We start from the raw sequence: 21,484 nt of genomic DNA on the forward strand, positions 1-21,484 counted from the left end.
ATGCCCTGCATCAGCACGCAACGCATGATATTTTTCTCTTATAGCCAGGATTCATAGGTCCAGGGATGGTGAAGATCAGAGTGGCACCCCTTATTGTTATCCCTAGTGACCTATTTCCATGACTTTATTGGCCCATATGGCCTTTATATGGCCTTCCATGCTCTGTTGGCCTATAGGATGAGTATGTCTGGAATACAGAGATTCCCTAGAGTAACTCTTTGTATTATCTTGCCCTGTGATTAAGGTCAATGGAAAGGTACCACAACCCAATCTAGGTGTGACTACTCATGGCCCAGACCCTTCGGGGATAAAGGTTTGAGTCACCCCATCAGGTAAAGAACCATAACCAGTTGAGATGTTTGCTCTGAGGTCAAAGGGAATATGGGATGAGTAGTGGAAGAAAGTTGCTGTAAATACCTGCTACAACCATGTGTCCATTTACAGAAACAAAGACTGTAAGAGTATTCTCTCCTTATTTTCTTATGAAAATGTTTGTGTACTATATAGAATACATTTATATATATATATGTATATATAGGTGGTATTTTTGTTTTTGTTCCCTGTCTTATTCCCTCATCATGTAACATAAGATATATTGACTCTTTATCATAGTATTTAAGCACTGTTAATTTTATATCATAATATTTAAGTCCTAGAGTATCAAGAAGAGTAAACATCTCTCACAGACTTTATCTCCTCTTCTGGGGAAGGGGTTAGTGTATTGTTGGTTGTAGGCAGGCCAGTTGAATTATGTTAAGTTGAATCATAACCTCGTTATTGTCTTTATTTGGAGATTAAGTACCATTTAAGGAGATGCGTATGGGTGCCAGACAAGGGGTGGACTTGTAACAGATGAGTTTATGTATCAGTTTGACTGGCAAAAGGGTGCCCAAATATTTGGCTGAGGATTACTCTGGGATGTTTTTGGACGGCATGAACATTTGAATAAGCAGACTGAGTAGATTGCCCTCCCTAATGTTAATGGAATTTATCTAATTAGTTGAAGATTTGAATAGAACAGAAGGTTGGCGCTCACATACGAAGGAACTTCTGGCTATTGCCTTGAGGTGGCACATTGGTTCTTTCCTGCCCATCAACTTGAACTGAAACAGTAGCTCTTTCTGGGTCTCAAGCGGACTGACATTCAGAGTGGAACTTACATGAGCAGTTCTCCTGGGTATCCAGTTTGCTGATTGCAGATCTTGGAACTAGTTGGCCTTAATTAGGTGAGCCAATTCCTTATAATAAATCTCTCTTTGTATACATACATCCTATTGGTTCTGTTTCTCTGGAGAACACTGGCTAATGCAGTTAGCCTTTGTTTTGTTTCAAGAAATTATTTGTTCTCTCAAGGTCTTGCAGAGAGTTTTCTATATTGTCTTCTAACAGTTTATGGTTTTTCCTTTAAAAAAAAGATGTTAATCTGGCTCAAATAAATTTTGGTGAATGGTGGGACGTATAGATCAAATTTCATTCTTTTCCATGTGATAACTGGTTTATCTAGAATCTCTATTGAAGAGTCGATCCTTTCTGCACTAATCTGCAGAGTATGCTCTTTCATGAATTAAATTTACTTCTAGTCGTTGGGACTGCTTCTGCATCCTATAACCCTTACTTTGGTCAGTTTGCCTAACTTGATTACTGCAGTATTAGAGTAGAACTGATAACTGCTTTGTTTTCCTTCCCTTTTATTTCTTCCATTAAGTACATTACATATTTTATTATTTATTTGTTAATTGTTTATCTCTTTTCATTAGAATTTAAGCTCAATGAGGGGATCCCTGGGTGACTCAGCGGTTTAGTGCCTGGCTTCAGCCTTGGGGCATGATCCTGGAGTCCTGGGATCAAGTCCCACATTGGGCTCCCTGCATGGAGCCTGCTTCTCCCTCTGCCTGTGTCTCTGCCTCTCTCTCTGTGCGTCTGTCATGAATAAATAAGTAAAATCATAAATAAATAAGTAAAATCTTAAAAAAAAAAGAATTTAAGCTCAACGAGGGCAAATACTTCCTATGCTTTATTAAGCTTTATATCCCCATAGTCTAGAAGAGTGCCTGAAACATAATAGGGACTCAATAATTGTTTGTTGACTGACTGATGTCAAAATTGTGCTAAAGGTTTGACATACATTTCATCATTTAATTTTCTGAATAGTGCTTTGTTTATCCAATTAATATTTTTTTATCCAATTAATATTGATTAAGTATTTATTGTTATATCCATCTCTCAGGTGGGAAAATTGAGGATTAAAGATGTTAAATGATTTATCTACAATCAAGAAGCTAGTGAGCAACAAAACTATTTGATTATATCTTATACCAGAGTGTTATTAAATATTTGACTTTTATTGTCATTTCATGGAAGTAATTCAGTATTATAGGATTCATTCATAAGACTTCACCCAAATTTACTAGAATGATCTGATCTCTAAAAGTTATGCATAATATGTCTTTAGAAACTATCCAATTATTTGAAGAAAGCTAGTTTACCAGAGCACAGCCTGAAGTATGACCAGAGAAACATAAACCATAAGTGCTGGAAAAAGTCTAAGGTATCTTATAGTCTAACAACCATTGGTCAACTTCCAAATTTGTTCTGACATAAGAAGGGGCCACTTGTATAACACACATTCTTCCATGTAGATTTATATCCATAGAAAGTGTAGGAAAGAGTAAAGAAGTATGAAGAGTAAGCCATTGGTGAAAAATAATAGACTGTGATAATGACCAAAAGAAACAGAGGAAGGTGCCCATAACCAATGGTGGACTAGTAGCTGAGTATGGTAAATGGCAAATGCAAATAAAGTATTACTGAGGCTGAAAGGAGCATAATATTCATTCTGGTTGAAGGGGTTAGAAGAGGCACGGTGACTGGCAAGTCACAAAAGAAGTGAACAGTCCAAACACACATAAGGAAAAGGTTTTGACTATTGATGATGAATTAAAATGAGATGCCGTTTTCCATTTATCAAAATGCCAACTATTTTACCAGATGAAGAAAGTAATGGGTCGGTAAGAGCATAGGGGAATGGACATTCTCCTTCATGGCTGGTAGAGTTTAAATTATTATAACCTTTCAGAAAGAAAATTTGCTATCATCAAAAGCTATAAAAATGTTTTTCCCTTTTAGCCTCATAGTTTCACTTCTCAGAATTCACTGTAAGGAATCAGCTCATATATTTTTATCTATGGGTATTTATGATGGGATTATGTATAATAGCAAAATATTTGAAATAATCTAAGATAGGAAACTAGATGAATAAATTACTGTATATACATATGAGAGAATAACCTTAGACATTAGAAATGTAGAAGATTACAAACAATTTTGCTGTTATCCAATATATACATTTCTGAATAACCTGTATTTTACAATACCTCTCACAAAATAAGAGGGCCTGGAAAAAGTAGCAGTAGAGCAGACTATTCAAAACCTATTGTGTCAGCTGGGGTCAGATCCGAAATACAGAAACCACACCAGCTATTTTGCAGAAAGAATTTATTATGAGCAATCGCTTAAACAAGTATTGGAGAACTGAAAAAGTAAAAAAGGGGAAATTGGGATGACACAAAACAATAACAGAAAGACAGTGCTCTGACTCTAGGTTTGGGGTAACAAGAAAGGAAAATGGGCTCATCAGAAATGAGAAGGGACCCAGTGAGGTCAGTACAAAACCTTGGAGTTGCAGCGCTAGCCCACCCACGGTGGGGTCTCGGGAGCTCGGAGCTGTCCCGTGGAACAGGGTTTCAGATCTCTGAGGGGATACAGTGAGGTGGTTTTTGCTGCAACACTGCAGACTGAACCCAGCTGCTGCCCCAGAGGAGAAGGCTGTCGCCGGGGCGATGCTGACGGGAACAGCGAGCAAACAAAGAAGAATAAGACCTTTCTCTTCCGCAGCCTTTCCGTCCCTTCCTGCCCTCACCGTCAGAAACTCAGAGGGCCAGATGGCAAGGGGGACGTGTGGTTTGCAGAGCTTCAGCTCCGGCATCAGAAAGCAGAGCACAGAAGGATCCTTCTGCGCGACCCGCAGAGTTGTGAGCTGGGCTCGGGGGTGGGCTGCAGGTGTGGCAGGACCTGGGAACGTCATGGGACAGTGGCCCCCGCACTGGGTTATGTTATATGGCAAGTAGGGATGGGATATAGGCCCTCCTCGGAGTGCGGTGCAGCTGTACAGACTCTGTCGTGGCCAACTGGAGAGGGACTAGAGATCAGAGAGGTGCCCCCGTGGGCCCAGAAGAAGGAAGCATCCATGGGGTGAGCTGCCTACAGGGACCACGTAGCAAGGACCTGGGGGCAGCCTACAGGACCTGAGACTGGCCAACAGCTAGAAAAAACACAAGGGCCTCAGTTTCTCAAAGGCAACCTGACAACACCTTGAATGAACTTAGAAGAAGAGACTCTGAGCTCCCGAAGACAACCACAGCGGGGCTGACACCTTGGTAACAGCCTTGCAAGATCCTGAGCAGAAGGTCTAGTTCCGCCCAGACACTGGGCACGTGGAAAATGTGGAGTCCTAAATGAGTGGCGTTCTAAGGCACTGAGCTGGCTGTTAGGGAACAGATGCAGGTGGGTCTGGAGCTGAAAGACAATAATGTCGTAGCCCGCACGCCTCTCTAATGTGTAACCAAAGAACGGACAACCACCACAGAAAATGATCTCAGATGATAACCTGAGCAGAGCTGGCTGACTCAGGGTGACTGGGAGCTGCTTTGGGGACACTCAGAAGGTAAAAACCGGTGAAATGTAAACACTTGCTCGTGGTGCCAAGATACTAGAGGTGGAAGTGGAGTTTCACAGAGCAGAGCTGCCCAGGAGGAAGGGTAAATCCGCCCAAGTGTGGGGTGCAGAGATGGTGTGAGGCTCCCTGACCGGGCAACTCGGAGGATAACTGCTCATTTTAAGGTTTCTTACGGTAGAGCTGGAAAGGACGGTAAACACTAGCAGAGTGGATGACTCCTTCTTTTCCAGTTGAAGGTTATCCAATCTCTGAGGAAAAATTCTGCGTACGAATCCCCACAACGTCCAAGTTATATTAACATCAATGCCCGATTTACCAAATGCTTCTGAGCTCACTGATGTGATAGGGTAAAGGGGAGAGGAAGTGGAAAGAACAGGAGAGGACGTCTTTGGGCCACCATGCTGATGTGACACCTGTGACAAGAGGAAGGAAGGAAGAAGGTTGGGGCAGGTGGCGTTTCAGGCTGCAGGGTGGCTCTCAGTGTTAGCTGGGCTGCTGGGCAGCTCCCGAGCAGACACTGTCTGTCAGGGGAGTCCTGAGTTGTAAAGACCCAACTCTATTGTCCCAGCTATGATCAGTCATTGGCTGATAGCAGCCTGAGGAGAAGGTGGCTTCAGGTGACAATTCCAGCTGATTGGAAGATGTGGAAGCTGGAGCTTGTCTGCCCAATTACCTCCATCTCAGCAGGTTCTCTTGAAGGGACGTCAGAGCAGAAGACTTCCATGGCTAACACAAATACCGTTTGTATCTTTGTGAAAATAATTTAACACCCAGGTTCCTTCCCATGGGAGAACTAAGATAGCTGGTGACAAAGTTCCTAATGGAACTGATGCCCATGATTTGTGACAAAAAAGATCCTCTAGAAGGGAAACACACATCTGACTTTGACTAGTGGACTTTTCTGGAAAGAAGGGCATGTTAGGTTCCATATTGATGATTCAGACCACACAGTGGGGGGTAGCAGAGCAAGGGTCTTAACCCATCTGGTAAAAACTGAATTAAAAATTAGAGCCAAGAGCAAATGTCTATTTTTAGTTCAGTCAAATAAATAGAATTTGCTCTTGATATTGCTTGGGTTTCTAATAAGCTGAAGCAGAAAAGCCTGCTGACGCAATAAATTTTCACCACCAAGCTAAAATGCAGCTGCCCTGAGACCAGAGTGATCAGTCCTTTCTGACCTTAAGAAAAGAAGTAAGTCATGATCCTGTTTTCAGGCCGGTGAGCCAATCTGGAGGAAAATTAAGTAAACAGCTGTGGCTTTAAGTGACACATTGCAAATCTCCGAAAATGAAAAAAATTACCATTTCTCCAGTTTTACTTTTACCAAAAAATCATTTTCCAGGGATTCTATAGCTATCCAGAGTGCTTAAAATAATCTTTTCTTTCTGATTCTTTCAAATAGGTGTTTCTCCTTAATCGTTCTACTTTGATTTACTCCATATAGTACTTTAATTTGTGCGTGTGTGCATTGGTGCTTGTGTAGGTACAGCTTATCAAATTAAATACAATAGTACTGAAGCTTTTCTTTAATATTTTAACCTCACACAACATAGAGGTGTACAAGCTAAAGCTTTTAAAGCTTCCTTCCCATGCCCAACATCTAATACTTTTCAAGACATGTGGCGTTTAAAACAAGTAAAAACAAAACTCTTAAAAACAAAAATCTATGCATATACTTACAGCTTTAAATCTGGTTCTATGTTTAGTTTGTGAAACAAAGGTAAAAATTTTTAAAAAGTCATCAATTATATAATTTTAAAATAAAGCATTCCATTTTCATTAAATAATGGTTGGGGCGCCTGGCTGGCTCAGTCAGTGGAGCATGCAACTCTTGATCTTGGGATTGTGAGGTAGAGGCCTACATTGGGCATGGAGCTTACTTTAAAAAATCAAGTAATGGTTATCTGCATATATGCTTTATCTCACATTAATGTTATTCCCACGTGATTGTACACCAGTCTAGGAACTGACCAGAAACTGGGGTGCCATAATTTGTATGGTAAAAGCTATAGAATGAGCTCATGTGTTCAAGATATGCGGAGGAGGCCAGCGTGGTTGGATGGAATGAACAAGGAGGTGAGTGGTAGGAGACAGCATCACAAAGGTGAAGAGGGTTTAAACTCTACAAGAAATTATCATGATTTGAACCACTGGATCAGGATTCTCCTAAAGGCAGAACTACCTCTGGAGCATTACTTGAACATCTTGGCTCTAAAACTAGGCATTATTCCTCTGTTTCATAGAAAAGACAACTGTGGGGCAAAAGAGAGACATAACATAGATGCAAAAGAAAGAAAGATGGGTTAATTATAAAAGAGAATATATAAAACAGTTATTAAAACATTTGGAAGGAATATGCAAAATGCTGTTGTGACATTTTACTCTGAATTAAAGAAGTCAATGCAGCACAAATCTGAGGAAGGCAAACTGTTATGTATTTATTCATTTTTTAAAAAACATCAAACTTTTTGCTTCCATATTTTGGGATAGCAGCAATTAAAAGGGGCTACTGATAAATCTTTGCAATTCCTATGTTGTTCGAGTTGCCGAATCTAACCATCACTCCTAATAGAGTTTGTTAAGTTTGTATCTTAAAAAGCATTGGCTTGAAGAGCTCACATGATGACTCAGGGTCATAAATAATCTTTGCCTAAGAAAAACAGGATAAATAAAAAGCTATTTTCTTTTCCCTTTAAGTTATCTTAATTTCCTGAAATGAAGAATAAAGTCTCACGTGTCTGTCTTCTAGTTAAACATGGTGAGCTTTGTGCACTTATTTTCTTCCCTTCTCTTCTTAGGCAAAGAATTAGAGAAACAGTACAGAGATACCAGCCAACCCTTGACCTCCCCCCTGCCCCTCCAGGCCTGAGATTAGGTAATTTCCTGGGAGGACTCAACTGGCCTAAGGGAAAAGTCTTGGTGGTACTAATATTTGGGAGCCCCCTACTAAGAGAGGGATTTTAGCCTGAAAACCCTTCAGTGACAGCTACCTGTTAACAAGCAAAGAGCTTCTATTTGAATTTTAGCATCTCACTGTTAAGTGTAAATTCTCACTAGACTGTCAATGGTACCAGGGATCTGAGAAAAGGCTCTTACAGAAAGAGGAACCAAAACAACTAGGAAAAAACAGGGCTTTCAGAAACGGGAGATAATGCAAGTAAGAGAACAGAACTAAAACAGAAAAAAAAAAAAAAAAAAAAAGAAAAACCCAACCAAACAAAAAACAACCACAAAACACAAAAGCTGTTCTCAGAGAGATAAAAGAATGTAGCTTTCATGACTGAGAACAGAACAATAAATAGCAAGTTTAGAAGCAGAACTTGAGGAAATCTTGTACAATATGGACAGAGTTGAAAACAGGAGGGAAAAGATAAGAATATTCAAGAATCAGTCCATGAGGTTGAATATTTAAAATGGAGCCAAAATGAAAAGGAGAAAACGGAAGGGAGAAAATCATCAAAGAAGTAATATAAGAAAATTCCCTAGGACCTAATAACATTTTTTTTTTTTCCATTCTGAAAGGGTGCATGGAGTGCCATTTCAAAGAAAGCCCACATAAAATGACATTGTTCTAAAATTTTTGAGCCTGGGGAAAAAAGACAATGTCCTAAAACCTTTGAGAGGGAGAGAAAAAGACCCAGAGAGAAAGGTCAAATATGAAGGACCAAGAGTCAGAATGACATTGGTTTTTCTTAACAGCAATATTGGATGCTCACCAACCATGAAGACATATATTACACAGTAGGAAATCAGTTGATAAGGTCAAGAAAAGAAAACAATAATAGTATAGCATTAGAAATAGAGAAGTAAGCAATGCAAAAGCCGAGTTGCCAGTGGCTGCCTGAGATCGTAGACGCAGAGGCAAGAAGAAAAGGCAGCTCTGAGAACTGTCTCGTTAAAACATTGGTCACAACTATAGCTATGTGTTACTGTGCTAAATATTAACCTATAAAAAAGAATAATCTGAGATATTTCTTCCCCAATTAGTTCCTTTTAAATAAACATTTTATTTCATTAAGCTTTTAGACACATTCAAAATATTTTCTTCGGTGATCCCTTCCTTTATCAAACATCACATCATCTGTCTGGCCATCTAGTTCAATGCTGGGAGATTACTGTGTAATCATTTGGATAAAGAGTTGGTTTCCTTTCTCAGAAATCGTGTCTTTCTTTTTTAAGAATATTTTAGTATAGTGGCTAAGTGGGGGCTGGAGACCGGCTAGGTTAGATTCCCACCATGCCAAATATTAGCTGTGTTACTTGAGAAGAGACCTGAACTCCTGTGCTTCCATCCCTTCATCTTTAAAGATTTGAAGGCAGCTAATGTATAGAGTTGTTGTAATACACTGAGCTAATATATGCAGAGTTTTATTAGAATAGTACCTGGCATGGAGTGCGCGCTCTATAAATGCTAATTTTGATTGTTATTACAGGCTACTTTTTGATTCAAACTTAGTAGTGATTTCTGGGTCTTTAAGAAACATAGGTATACATTTATTTTGTATTTTTTTCATAGGTGTACATTTAAAGTAGGAATACTAATCGCACGCACACATACACACACATACGGGATGGGATGTATCTAGCAGGAGTACAATGTGGTTTTCTTGGCATATCCAAGTCTTTGCTTAGGTAATATGGATGTTCAAGCTTTTCATTTTTACGATCGAATTTCAATAGTGTTTGTAACACAGGCAAGATTCTGTATGCTTCATTACAAATTCTCTTAGTTTTGCTTTGAGATCTAGGGTTGAAATATCTGAAATAGTTCTGGTCATCATTTTGGTTTAAAAACTATCGTATTTTTTGCTGAGATACAAAATGAAGGTGTGAAGAAATCTGTTATTCTTGAAGCTTTTCTGTCCTTCCTGGCTGGAAAGCTTATTTCCAGCTTTGGGCTCTGAATAAAACCCATTATAGTTATATCGTATGTCTTTTCAATCAACAGCATTCATTTGTTACTTGTTTTTAAGAAATTTTATTATGCCCATGAGGAATGCAAAGACATTTAAGAGGAGCGCCTAACTCTTACTGAATTCATGGTCAAAGAGAAGAAAGGCAAATGTATCAAGTTAAAAGCAATTACAGAAATGCCACTAGAAAGAAATGTTTAATTTCCAGTTGAGAAGGTGGCCGGTAATGAGACAGTCGTTTCATTTTGTAATGTGGATTTATAATTATGTCAGAGGAAAAACCAGTGGAGAGCGTATCTTAAGATGGAGGATTAAGAAAAAAGTTTGGTATTTTGCTTAAACTGTAAAGTGTCTGGATTTTGGTTCTAGGTTAACAATTTTCTAAAAATCTGGAAATCTTATGTGTGAGTAGGGAGGGGGAGGTTTGGGCAGGGGAAGGTGATATACTAGAGCCTGCTGCAAATGCATTGCTTTAGAGACTGGAATTCAGTTTAACCAAGGTCTCCTGTGTGGTCCAAAGACCTAAAAGACACGTTTCTCCAACAAAGCCCCCATGTATTTGGCCAATATAGTTAGTGGACTTTTTTGGGGGAACTTGTGTGAGAACCATGGAACTCCCCAGGCTCAAAACACAATCTGGCTTCTAGGAATTGCGTGGGCTGTCTCTTTTCCCTGAAATTTTCACCTTCACAGTCCTCTTGACCTTCTGGTCTTGAGATAGACATCACTTCTTTTAAAGAGCCTTTGCTAACCTTTTCCATTCCCCGACCATAATCCTTGTAGCAACTGTTACTTGGTTTATTAGGACATTTAATTGTTCTTTTTAAGTTGCCTCTTGCCCTAGCTTGTGTGTTCCCTCCAGACACATCTATTCAGGTAGCATGTCTTGTTGAGACGTTTTGATATATTTGGGAAACTTTATCTAAATAACAAAGGACTGGTCTTTCATAGAGTGGTTTACCAAACAGGATCTATAACAATTTTTAAGCTCTGTATATGCATTTTAAATTTATAGACCGTGTTTGCGAAATATTCAGAATCTTTCCATTTTCTTCTTTCTTTGCTATACCTTCTCACAAACAGCACAGAGGAGACCTTGAGTTTGTGGCATATTAGTCATGTCTGTGTAGAAGATCTATTATTACCTTGACTCAAAGTTCTGAGAGGATAGAAAGTCAACTGGCAATGCTCACAAGTTGGAGACGTGCTTAGTAAGAAAAAATTAGTGGTTAGCAATCTTTAGATGTTCTTTGGAATTCTATTCTCTGAGTTGGTTACGTTTAGTACTCTCAAAACCTAAATAGTTATGTTGGACGTGCTGAATTAACTTAATGGGTTAGTTGCGAGTCCAGGCACAAACCTCCAGGGACCCCATGTCTGGTTGACCATGGCCACTCTCCTCTTTCCTGGCTCACGACCAGCACAATGCAATCATGCTGTCATCAGGTAAAAGGGCCTTGCAACTGATTTCTCCCAATCCTTATAGCTTTTTAGAGACATAGGTTAAAAAAAAAAAAAAGAAAAGAAAAGAAAAAGGAGTCTAAGTGTCTCAATGGTCCTTGGTAAGTTGTCTATGAATGTGCCTGCAGGACATTTGCAGCCTCTGAGTCATGTCTGAGGACCCAGAAATGTCTGACTGTATCATCCATGCAGCAAGAAGTAAACTCAGCAATTTACCAGTTGAGCTTTATTAGCTGGCTGACTAACCTACTGTTTTTCCTAGAACAGTCTGGCATGCAAGTTGTAACAGGGCCTGATTAAAATATGATTAATTAAGTTTTGGTGGAAAATGCTCACGATGTTCTGTTCAAAAAGTGAAATGACTCAAAGATGACTTTTTAGTGTGGATAAAATCAGGGACATTGCCCTAGTAATGTACTCAACCAGTGGTGGACTTAAAGCCACAGCTTTATCAAGCTATTAAGAGTTGAAGCCTGGAATCAGTGACAGCAGCATGATCTATGATTAGCTTCAAGATGACGTGTTTCAGAGTCCATGTTCCAAGACAGGGTAACATTATTTATAGGTATGTGCAAGAGTGAAATTTTAAGAGCATGGGGAAAAAGATCAACAGCTATTGTCAAAGTTAATGAAACATAAACCCACTGCACATAAAACTAGCTTTGGCACACATGTATGGCTCACATAAAATAAGGACAATGGTAGCTATGGCTGCTGAAGGGAACGGTCAGTTTTTCCCAATTAGGAGTCACTAAAGGCAATAAACAATTCTGAAATAAACTGTCAAAAACAATGATTGACTTTCCATTGAATTCCCTGTTATCAATAAATGTAATTCTTCATGTTTTTTTTTCTGCATCCAAATACATTGAAGAAGTATTGTTGATATTATTTGAAAAATAGGGAAAAAACATTAATAGAGCTGGTGTGTATCACTTAATTTTGTTCTCCAAAGTATATTGTAAACTTCTTAAAGTCAGTATAGTACATTTTGCTTGGTTTTGTGTCCCTCTACCTCATTGTTCTATCTCTTATATTTACCATAATGTGTGGTATAATGTAAACACTTTACTCATTAATTTTTTAATAAGCTGTTATTGAACACCTACTACGTGCAAGAGTGATGGTAAGTGCTAATGACTCACTGGTCAATGAGATATTGACTTAAATGAGTTTGGAGGGGGCAGACAGGCAAAATAAAGAGGCATTTCAAGAGCATGTATTTAGGGTCCTAATAGAGCCAGTAATGGGTGCTGTGAGGATTATGGTTGGGGTATGGTAGAGATTAGGAAAGAAGACTGCAGACAAAGGGAACAGCCATAGGATGCCTAGGGGCCTGGAAGACCACATTTTGAGCCTGGTGAGCTCCATGATGAGGACAGTGTGAACTAGGACTTGAGACTAACTTGTTGGATTTCTTTTCACTTACAAGAGATGCTAAAATTGATGTGACATAAAGGAAAACATCGTTCAACCCATAATTTGAATGCATGTTTGATGTACTCAAAGATCTTTATTCATATAGGTGGGATGAAATTTTTAGTGATGATAGGATTAATTTTTTTTTTAATTTTTATTTATTTACTTATGATAGTCACAGAGAGAGAGAGAGGCAGAGACACAGGCAGAGGGAGAAGCAGGCTCCATGCACCGGGAGCCTGATATGGGATTCGATCCCGGGTCTCCAGGATCGCGCCCTGGGCCAAAGGCAGGCGCCAAACCGCTGCGCCACCCAGGGATCCCGATAGGATTAATTTTATCTTGATGACATTTATTATTTTTCTACTTAAACCTCCAAATAGGTATGCGACTAAATCTCAGTATTCTTGAAAGGGTGCAGTATGGCCAAGACATAAGGCATATCAGATTACTCTCCTGGAGGAGATTAGTCATGAAGAATTGGGCTGGAGAGTTAGACAGGGTTGAAATAGTGGCAAGTGTTACTCCAAGGAGTTCACACTTAACTTAGGAAAGCTATTGGATTATTTTGTTGTCGTTGCTGTTGTTTTAGCAAGGTCACTCTTCTAGCAGTTGGTAAATGGAGAGAAGGGGGAAAGATTGGTGATAGTGCAAAAGAGTAAGAGATTATAATGTATACAAAATGAGGAGAGTCTAAATTAAGGATGTGGAAGAGTAAATGAAGAGGAGAGAAAGAATATGGGATACATAATGGAAGTAAAATTGAACATGTGAGGTGAGCAAACAAGAGTAAAAACACCAGGGATTTTGGCTTGGGAGATAAGGTGAATGTCAGAGACATTAAGGTCAGGAATAGGCGGTCGTAGCCAGAGCGAAGATGTGAATTCTGTTTTGGACAGTGTTTGAAATGCTGGGGCAGCTCTGTCCCAGATGTGGATACACAGCTGTGCCCTCAGAAGAGAGATGGAACTTGATATAGTGGATTGAGCATGCAGGAGAAAGGACACAATCGGGCTGCCGGGTACTACCGAGCCTGTAGCTGACCTACGGGGAACATTGCTCTTCCCCTGCAGAGTTTGATACCCATATGGAGTCAAACACAGGGTCAGACAGACAGCGATGGAAATACTACCTTGATTGCTGATAAAGTTGGCTGAACATGGCTGTTTCTGAGGCCAAAGCTTTGTGAATATTTCACCCAGCAGTTAGACATAGTTGCTTACCCTGGCTTTTGAAAGGAGAGTGAATCAGAACATTGGCTATGCATGCAGGCAGATTAGATAAAAGGTGGGCTTCCTCTCTCCCAAGCTCATCATCAAGTAAGCCACTCAATTTTTTTTTTTTTAATGGGAAAGACGTGAAGACAGGCTGAAAAGAACTGGAAATGTTAACTCTAGGTGATGTTCCTTGACATGAAAACTGGGGGTCAGGATACATGGCCTACATTTGAGAGGAGATCATGGCATGATGATGATGATGACTATATGAACATGTATTGAGTAGTTACCATTTGCCAGGCATGGTTCCAAGTTCTTTATAAGCATTGACTTCTTAAATCTTTACAATAACCGTGAGATATAGGTAAGGAAATGGAAACTCAAGTAAGTGGCAGATCTGGGATTTGAATCCAGGCAGCATGATTCACAAATTGGTCTCTGGAGAAATAATATTCCTAGAAGGTGGAGGAGGAGGAGAATAACAAACAGAAGAGTGGCATGGTGTGATCCAAGACAGGAGGGGGTCATGTGGTCAGCATCAAGTGCAGTCGGAGATGTAGCTGCAGAGCTTCAGCTCCATGCTGTGACTTGTTCACTGTTGACGTGATGAGCTTCAAAATATAAGGAAACAAAGCAGAACAAAACAATTGTTTATCCTAAGACTGCAACATGGAGAGAGCAAATTGATGAGAGCATTAAGGTAAATACATTAAGATCTTGAATCAATCAATTTCCTATATTCTAGTGTTGTTGTTGTTGTTTAATTAAGTCTAAGTGCAATGGTTTCCTTTGTGTAGACACAGCCTTTAACACTCAATTTGACCTGGATGGTGTTAAATGGATATTCAAGTTAAAAAAAAAATCTAATTTGGTTGCCTACAAAGATCAAATGAATCATTTTCCATTGCGCTTTGTACAACCCAATGTGAGAATGTGAGTTGATACTGAGTTATCAAGAGATTGGGATTTGGCTCCTGCCTTTGCCTTAAAGAATTAAAATAGCATTTGTAACCCTAGTTCTTCTCTCTCATGGGGTGACTAACGTATACATCCCCCATAGTACCCTGCAGTGCTATTAGAAGGATGCAACGGATCATGAACCTTTGAACTAGGTTTGGAGGCTCCCTGAGTTTCATCTTTGCTGTCATTGTCAGTTGGGGACGCCAGTAAAAACACCATCTCGTGAATGAGATTTCTTGGATCTCTGTGCTGTGAAAAATTGGGAAATCAGTCAGACGTCCCTATTACTTTTGTGAAATATCTGTTTTGAAGAACCCTGTGGCTTAAATTGTAGGGCTTCAGTGTGAGATCTAGACATCTTCACATTGAACTGCGTGCTAAGGCAAACATGTTGAAATCTCTTGACTTAATGAAAACACAGTTCTAAATTATACTCAGTGAGGTAATAGTTTCCTTCATTGCGATGCAGTGTGCGCTGCTCTTAGGATGCTGCACCTGGGCCATCTGTCTGCAGTTTCTTCTGCTAGTCTCATTTGGAGATTTCAAGATGGTGTGTATCTCCTTAATTGTTTCTTGATAGAGAAGTTAAGAATACCGCAGCAGGCCCTGGTCTCCCAGAACAAGTAAAAACGGTCTTGTAGGCTTTTGTAATTTACAGCATTCTGCACCTCTGAAGATCTTTGATATCAACATCTGTAAATTTTGAAATTTCTGTCATTTCTCTTACCTGCCAGATTTTAATTCACAGGCAGTAGGTGCTTCTGACTGTATAGAAAATTAGCAATGGTGTGCCATCTAGGTTCTTAAGAATATGCTTGAAAAAGTGCTGATGGCTCTGGTAGCGAAATCAAGAGTGGAAACCTGCTTACTCATCCATTTAATGTACTCTCTCCCACTCTGTTCTCCCAGGTAAACACAACAGAGCACTTGGCTAGCATTTGGTTTGCTATTAAATATGTAATACCATTAAGCATTCATTCACTAGTCAACACAATCCACATGCAACAGGCCTCTTGCATAGCGATAGTGCTCAACCACATAATGTTTACAAAAAAAGGTTGTTTCTGAATATGAAGACCTCTTAAGAAATAATAACAAGTTTTAAACTACCCAATATAAGAAAAATACTATCCTCATGGTAATGATGAGCCTTCTTTGGCTCCCAAGTCCCAGAAGATACTTCTATATATGCATATATCCCCCACCTCACACTCCCACACAGTCTACCACCATAGTCATCTAAGTCGGCCCAGAAGCATACTTTCTGGATAAAAATCCAGAGGAAGGGGTGCCTGGGTGGCTCAGTCAGTTAAGCATCTGCCTTCAGCTCAGGTCATGATCCCAGGGTTCTGAGATTGAGCCCCTTTGGCTGTGTGTGTGCGTGTGTGCGTGTGTGTGTGTGTGTGTGTGTCCCTGCTCAGTGGGAAGTCTGCCTCTTCCTCCCCTCCTCCCCCTCCTGCTCATGCTCTTCTCTCTCCTTCTCAAATAAATAAAACCTTAAAAAAAAATCCAGAGGTCACAGACCTTTGTCCCTCTCCCACACTCAGCAATAACATAGTTCATGCTTCTCCTGAAGAAGAATGAGGAGGGGCTGGAGAGACTGAAAGTGTTGCTCTAGGTGGAGTTCCTTCACTTGAAATCTTGAAGATGGGGTAACTATGCGTTCCAAAGACCAATGTTTAAGAGCAAGGCAGAAAAAGAAAAGGAACATTCATATGATGATGTGCTCTGTAGGTAGCTTGTCCAAAGTAAGGAACAATCAAGATTTCCCCCCAAGTTCCTTTATCCTCTCCTTCCTGAGCTCTGCCTTAGTGCAGTTGGAGGAGGAGCAGTCTCCTCTCATATATTCTGGTATGAGAATCATAAACCTATCTTGGTGTTTCTAACATGTTTTGGAAATTTCAAACCCAATCTGGAGGAAGGGAACAGGCTCTGTACTAATGTCTCAACTCTCTCTAGCTTTCTTCCGCATCTTTCCCTAATCCAAGAAGGGTCTTTTCTCCTTCTAGTGGGGAGTAAAAGGCTATTTTGTACTATCCTGCATTCTTTCATGTGCTCTAGTTAACTTTTTAAATCTCAGTGTTCTAGTCTTCCATCTTGGTTCCTCGGGTTACACAAATTCTTTTTGGAGCAAAGCTTAGCTTTCTCAAGTGAAAGCCTTGTCTCTACATTGGGCTTTTAGAGCTTGTTTTGTAAATCCAAAAGATGAACACATCCTCAGGTGCTATTTCGTAGTGTATGAATGATAGGACTGTGTAAAACACAACATTCCCCTCCCTCACACTCCCCATACAGAAAGTATTAAGTCTATTACCTTCTAGATCACATCACTGCATCATGACTTCCTTCCTGATCTAACTCCCATTCTAGCCCCTATCAAGTAGCCTTGATGATGTGATATGTATTTGTCTCAGAACTAAGCAGCTCCGGGGCAAAAATACTTCCTTGTCCTACATGCTGAACTGAAGCAAGGTCAGGATCTCCAAGCCTAGAGGGAAATTCTGTTCTGGCTCCTCTATCTCAACTTTGTCATGTATGCAAGACTCTTGAAACACTTTTAGAAGGATAAAGAAACATTCTTTCTTTATTTAGGCCCATGTCCTGTGCCCATTGGGAGTAAACCCAAGACCAGGCCTCTTAGCAAGACCTGAATGCTCAGTAATAAAATTACTGAAGATGAAGCTCCCTAATTCAGGGAAAGCTTTAGAGAATGTGTTTGATTTTCAGAAGCTTCTGAGATCACATCCTGGCTATGTGACCAGCACTTACTAGCATAATTAATTCTTCTGGCAAGGAGTTAGTGGAAGTGGTGATTTTACATCTGAAATTTGCATTAAGGAAAGAGTTTTAAGAGTGAAGCATGTAAAATATCACGCAGGACAGGCCTTCCTTCGCCCTTCTGGACACACACCTGTCAGCTGGAAGCCTGGGCTCTGTTCCAATTTTAAATGCTGGATCACAGATCCACTGGGTCCAGACAGGGACATTCCAAACCCAAAGGCCACTCCTCCTCCTTCTGCTCAACCTCTCTGAGGAGCTGAAGAGGCAAAAGCTATTTCTGTTTGGTCGTAAACTAGGATTTAATCTCTATAGATGGCATTTCTGTTCCTAACATACCTATTTGCTTTTGAGGCATCCATTTCTTTATAATCATTCTCCAGGACCCTCAGAATAGGTGCTCCAGCTGGGTGCTGTCGAATCGCCATGTGTATGTCTTCAAAGTGTGTGGTTATTTGTAAGTGCTTGTCTCATGCCTGTCTTCTCCTTTGGGCCTTGAACTTCATGAAGAGTCACCTTAACATCTCCAGTCCTTAGCTCAGAGCCTGGCACCAGCAGACGGGGCTGAGAAGGTAGTGGGATTTTTTTTCACTTACCCTTCATAACACTCTTTTGAAATAGCCCCTGTCACCACTCACAAACATCGGATATTAAAACTTCATCTGTCTACCTGACAAGATATGACCTTAGGTTGGCATTTAGCTTTTGTTTCTTAACCCATCAGAACATTTAAGATACTTGTTGGCTATGAAATGTTAATAGTCTAAACATCGAACAGGTCCTTCCATATATTACAATATTGGCCAACTGGGACTTGTTCTCCAGTGAGTTTAATAGGGCAAAAACATGTTTCTTTTCATATTCCCTGAGAAGGAAATAAATGAATGTCCCCTGTAGTACTTATGCCCTCAGGAAACAAAAGAAGTGATGATTTTACCCTTGGGCTCAGCAGTTTATAATTATCAATAATGTTAATGACTAAATGACTACAGAACACTCTCCAAAGTCCATTAGTAAAGGATTTTCTTTTAGATATCTCTTAACTGGCATCTCTGAAAATTATCCTTTCAATAATAGAGTGTGGATCTTATTTTCCTGAATTTCTCCCTACATAGTTATTATATTTTCTTGTCTTTATCTCCTTTCCTTTCCTTTCCTTTCCTTTCCTTTCCTTTCCTTTCCTTTCCTTTCCTTTCCTTTCCTTTCCTTTCCTTTCCTTTCCTTTCCCTTTCCCCTTTCTTTTTCCTTCTTCTTCTCCTATTATTGTTATGTCTGAAGGTCCTTTTTCTCTTTACTCATTGCAAAATCACACTGTAGTTACTTTTTGGCATACCTGTACACCACACTCCTGGGCTGCCTGCAGCCTTGCTAATGTTTCCATTTTTTCCTTTGTAAGCATAAATATCCCTTGTCCTTTACAGAGGGCTTCACTGCCTGCAGAAACCTCATCCCCGTAATTCTAGGAGCCTTTTACTTCCCTGGGTATTTCTGACCTGAATTTTGGCCAACTGCGTCTTACAAAGTCAGCAGGTTTTCCCCAAATATTATCATTCAGTGTTTCCTATGTGAAATCCTGTCCTTTCGAGTGTACTTGCAAGAAGGAAATAGAAAAAAAACAATGTGAGTATTTATATAGGATCTTTTCTCCTTACAGCCAACTGCTTGTGAATCCTTAGACAATTTCAGTGAAAGTAAAGTAAACTACTGATAGGGGCTGGACAAACAGAAGTTAAGATGGTTGAAGTCTTTTCTAGTGTTCCATAGGGAGTGATCGGGGTTGTGTGAGCTCCAGACAGCTGCTTGAGGTAATTCCCTTGATGTCAGGGAATCTGAATAAATTTCTAGAATTCAAGGCATTGCTATGCCCTGTGCACAGAGGAAAAGTACAAAGCATGCAGATTGCCCCCAAGGTCTTTAGGCAAGGATCCAGTAAGTTCTGTAGAGTAACTTAGTCCTGGGAAGGGTTGAGGTGGGAATGGAAACTGACAATTGACACCTACTTTTCAAGCAGTAGGTATCTGAAAGGGGAGGGTGGGCCAGTTCCTGGAGACGGAACAATAATTTTTCAGAGGTTATTATGGTGGGTGAGGAAAGGGTCAGGAAAGATTTGAAAAGACACATTGGACTCAAGCTATTATTAGAGAAAAGAAATGTTGAATATGGGATAGAAAAGTATTATTGAGTCCTGTTGAAACCTAATCCTTAAAAGACTGAAGAAAAAAATCTTTGGGTTCATTGCATTTCCATGAAAATATAAGATACGTTTCTATTTCTCAAAATTTTAACTTAATTAGTCGAGAGGACATATTTCTTAAGGAATATTTATTACATAATTTTTTTGGCTTTCTCTCTGAAATTCTGTTCACATTGAAATAATTTTGAAAATCACTGACTTGCTTGACTTTTTCTATTCTGAGTACTGATTTTTGCCCTAATTGTCTTCAGATATCTATCTATTCACTTAAGGGGATTTATGATGGGAGAAATGTAAATAGGATGAATGTGAGATCATTAAGCTTTTGACATGCAAAATAACATGCTGCGAGATAATATCCTTTCCAATCAGATCATTTTCTTGAATATTTTGAACCTCTTTATTTTTCCCTTTAAAATATCAACATCTAATCCTTGAAGAATAATCTCACTGAGTTCTTCAACTGTACAGAGAAAATACCCTTATAGCCAAGAGGTTGGATTCAATAAGAGGAGAATATAATGGAGGGGAAAGTCCATCCCTTCTAGGTCCGGGCTTGCTGAAAATGGAGGAGAAGAGAAAAGAATGTACAGTGTTTAGGTTTGTGTGTCCTAATTTTTCTCCCCATGTTTAGTGTGTTAGGAGAGATTCCAAGGGGATGGAGCTACTGTGGTCATTGTACCTTAGGACTCTGGAAAAGAGGCTGCTTCTTGTGGGATGGTCACTTACAACTTGGTTCTTGGGTGACATAATGGATCTTAGATACAGCTGAGGGTGTGGATGGGGATGTTGCTCTTTCTGGGGGAAGTAGCTACTATATATAAGTTAGGGCTGCAGAGTAGACTGCCTTGGTGTGGTTTGAATGCAAGGCTTGGCCTTTAGAGAGACCTCATGAATTAGTGGGAGTCAAGATGTGTCTTAGTGCAGGAGCTTGTCAAGGGCATTTCATGAACAAAATGAGTGGATCATGTGATCTCCATGACTGGAGGCCGGAATGATATCTGGCAGCTTTAGATACTAACACCCAATCTTCTCCATCACACCAGGAGGTTATGTGAACTGTACCCCTCCTGTTTATACACTCAGACACTGGCTACTTGGGATTCTGTGTGTATGTGGATGCACGTGTGGTTTTCTAAGAGATCATGAGCACTACTAAGGGGTCTGTTAAAATTACTAGGTTGGTCTAAGTTTCAACTATATTGGATCTTTCTTTCTTTCTCTTCTTTTTTTCCTTCCTTCCTTCCTACAATTAACAGGTGGTAGGAGCTTTGGAGGAAGGCCACATTTATTTTTTACATCTCTGATTTCCCTTTTCTGGGTTAGTACTCCCACTTTTATTTTTTTAGGTATGAACCAACCCTCTCTTAAGATATCCTGTTGCCAACTGTATGCCTTCTGTCATATGAAAACATCTGATAAACGAGACAGCAGTAAAGTGTCTAACACTTTAGTGTCACTAAAGTGACTAACAAAATTTTACTTCCTTCAGAAATATTTACATTTAAAATAAATTCAGGAAGGGTTCAGTGCTAAAATCAAGGAAAAAGGAGGAAAGAGCAAACTTTCAGGCTTCTTGGGTCAATAGAGCAAAGAATTTAGGCAAGGATTTTTCTATCAAAGCTCAGTGCATATGTGTATGCTGAGATGGGGGAACGAAGTACCTACAAAATGACTGTTATCTATTCCAGACCACAGGAACCCCTATTATTGCAAAAGCTTTCTTTCTCCATAAAATAGAAGGTGTTTGTATAGGCAGTTGTACTCAGGAGCAGCTCGGTGTTAGCCAGCTGTCTGGGAACAGGTG

General features: G+C 39.8%; 1 long non-coding RNA gene across 1 annotated transcript in view; it reads left to right on the forward strand.

Moving 5' to 3' along the window:
* The first annotated feature begins 900 nt into the window (after nucleotides 1–900).
* The window catches only part of LOC140602271 (uncharacterized), a 53,071-nt gene continuing 32,487 nt past the window's right edge, over nucleotides 901–21,484 (forward strand). Inside the window, exon 1 of the long non-coding RNA XR_012005245.1 lies at nucleotides 901–1,226. This is a non-coding gene — a long non-coding RNA (uncharacterized lncRNA). The remainder of the gene's footprint in view (nucleotides 1,227–21,484) is intronic.

Source organism: Canis lupus, chromosome 13 (genome assembly GCF_048164855.1).
Source record: "Canis lupus baileyi chromosome 13, mCanLup2.hap1, whole genome shotgun sequence".
NCBI lineage: Eukaryota > Metazoa > Chordata > Mammalia > Carnivora > Canidae > Canis > Canis lupus.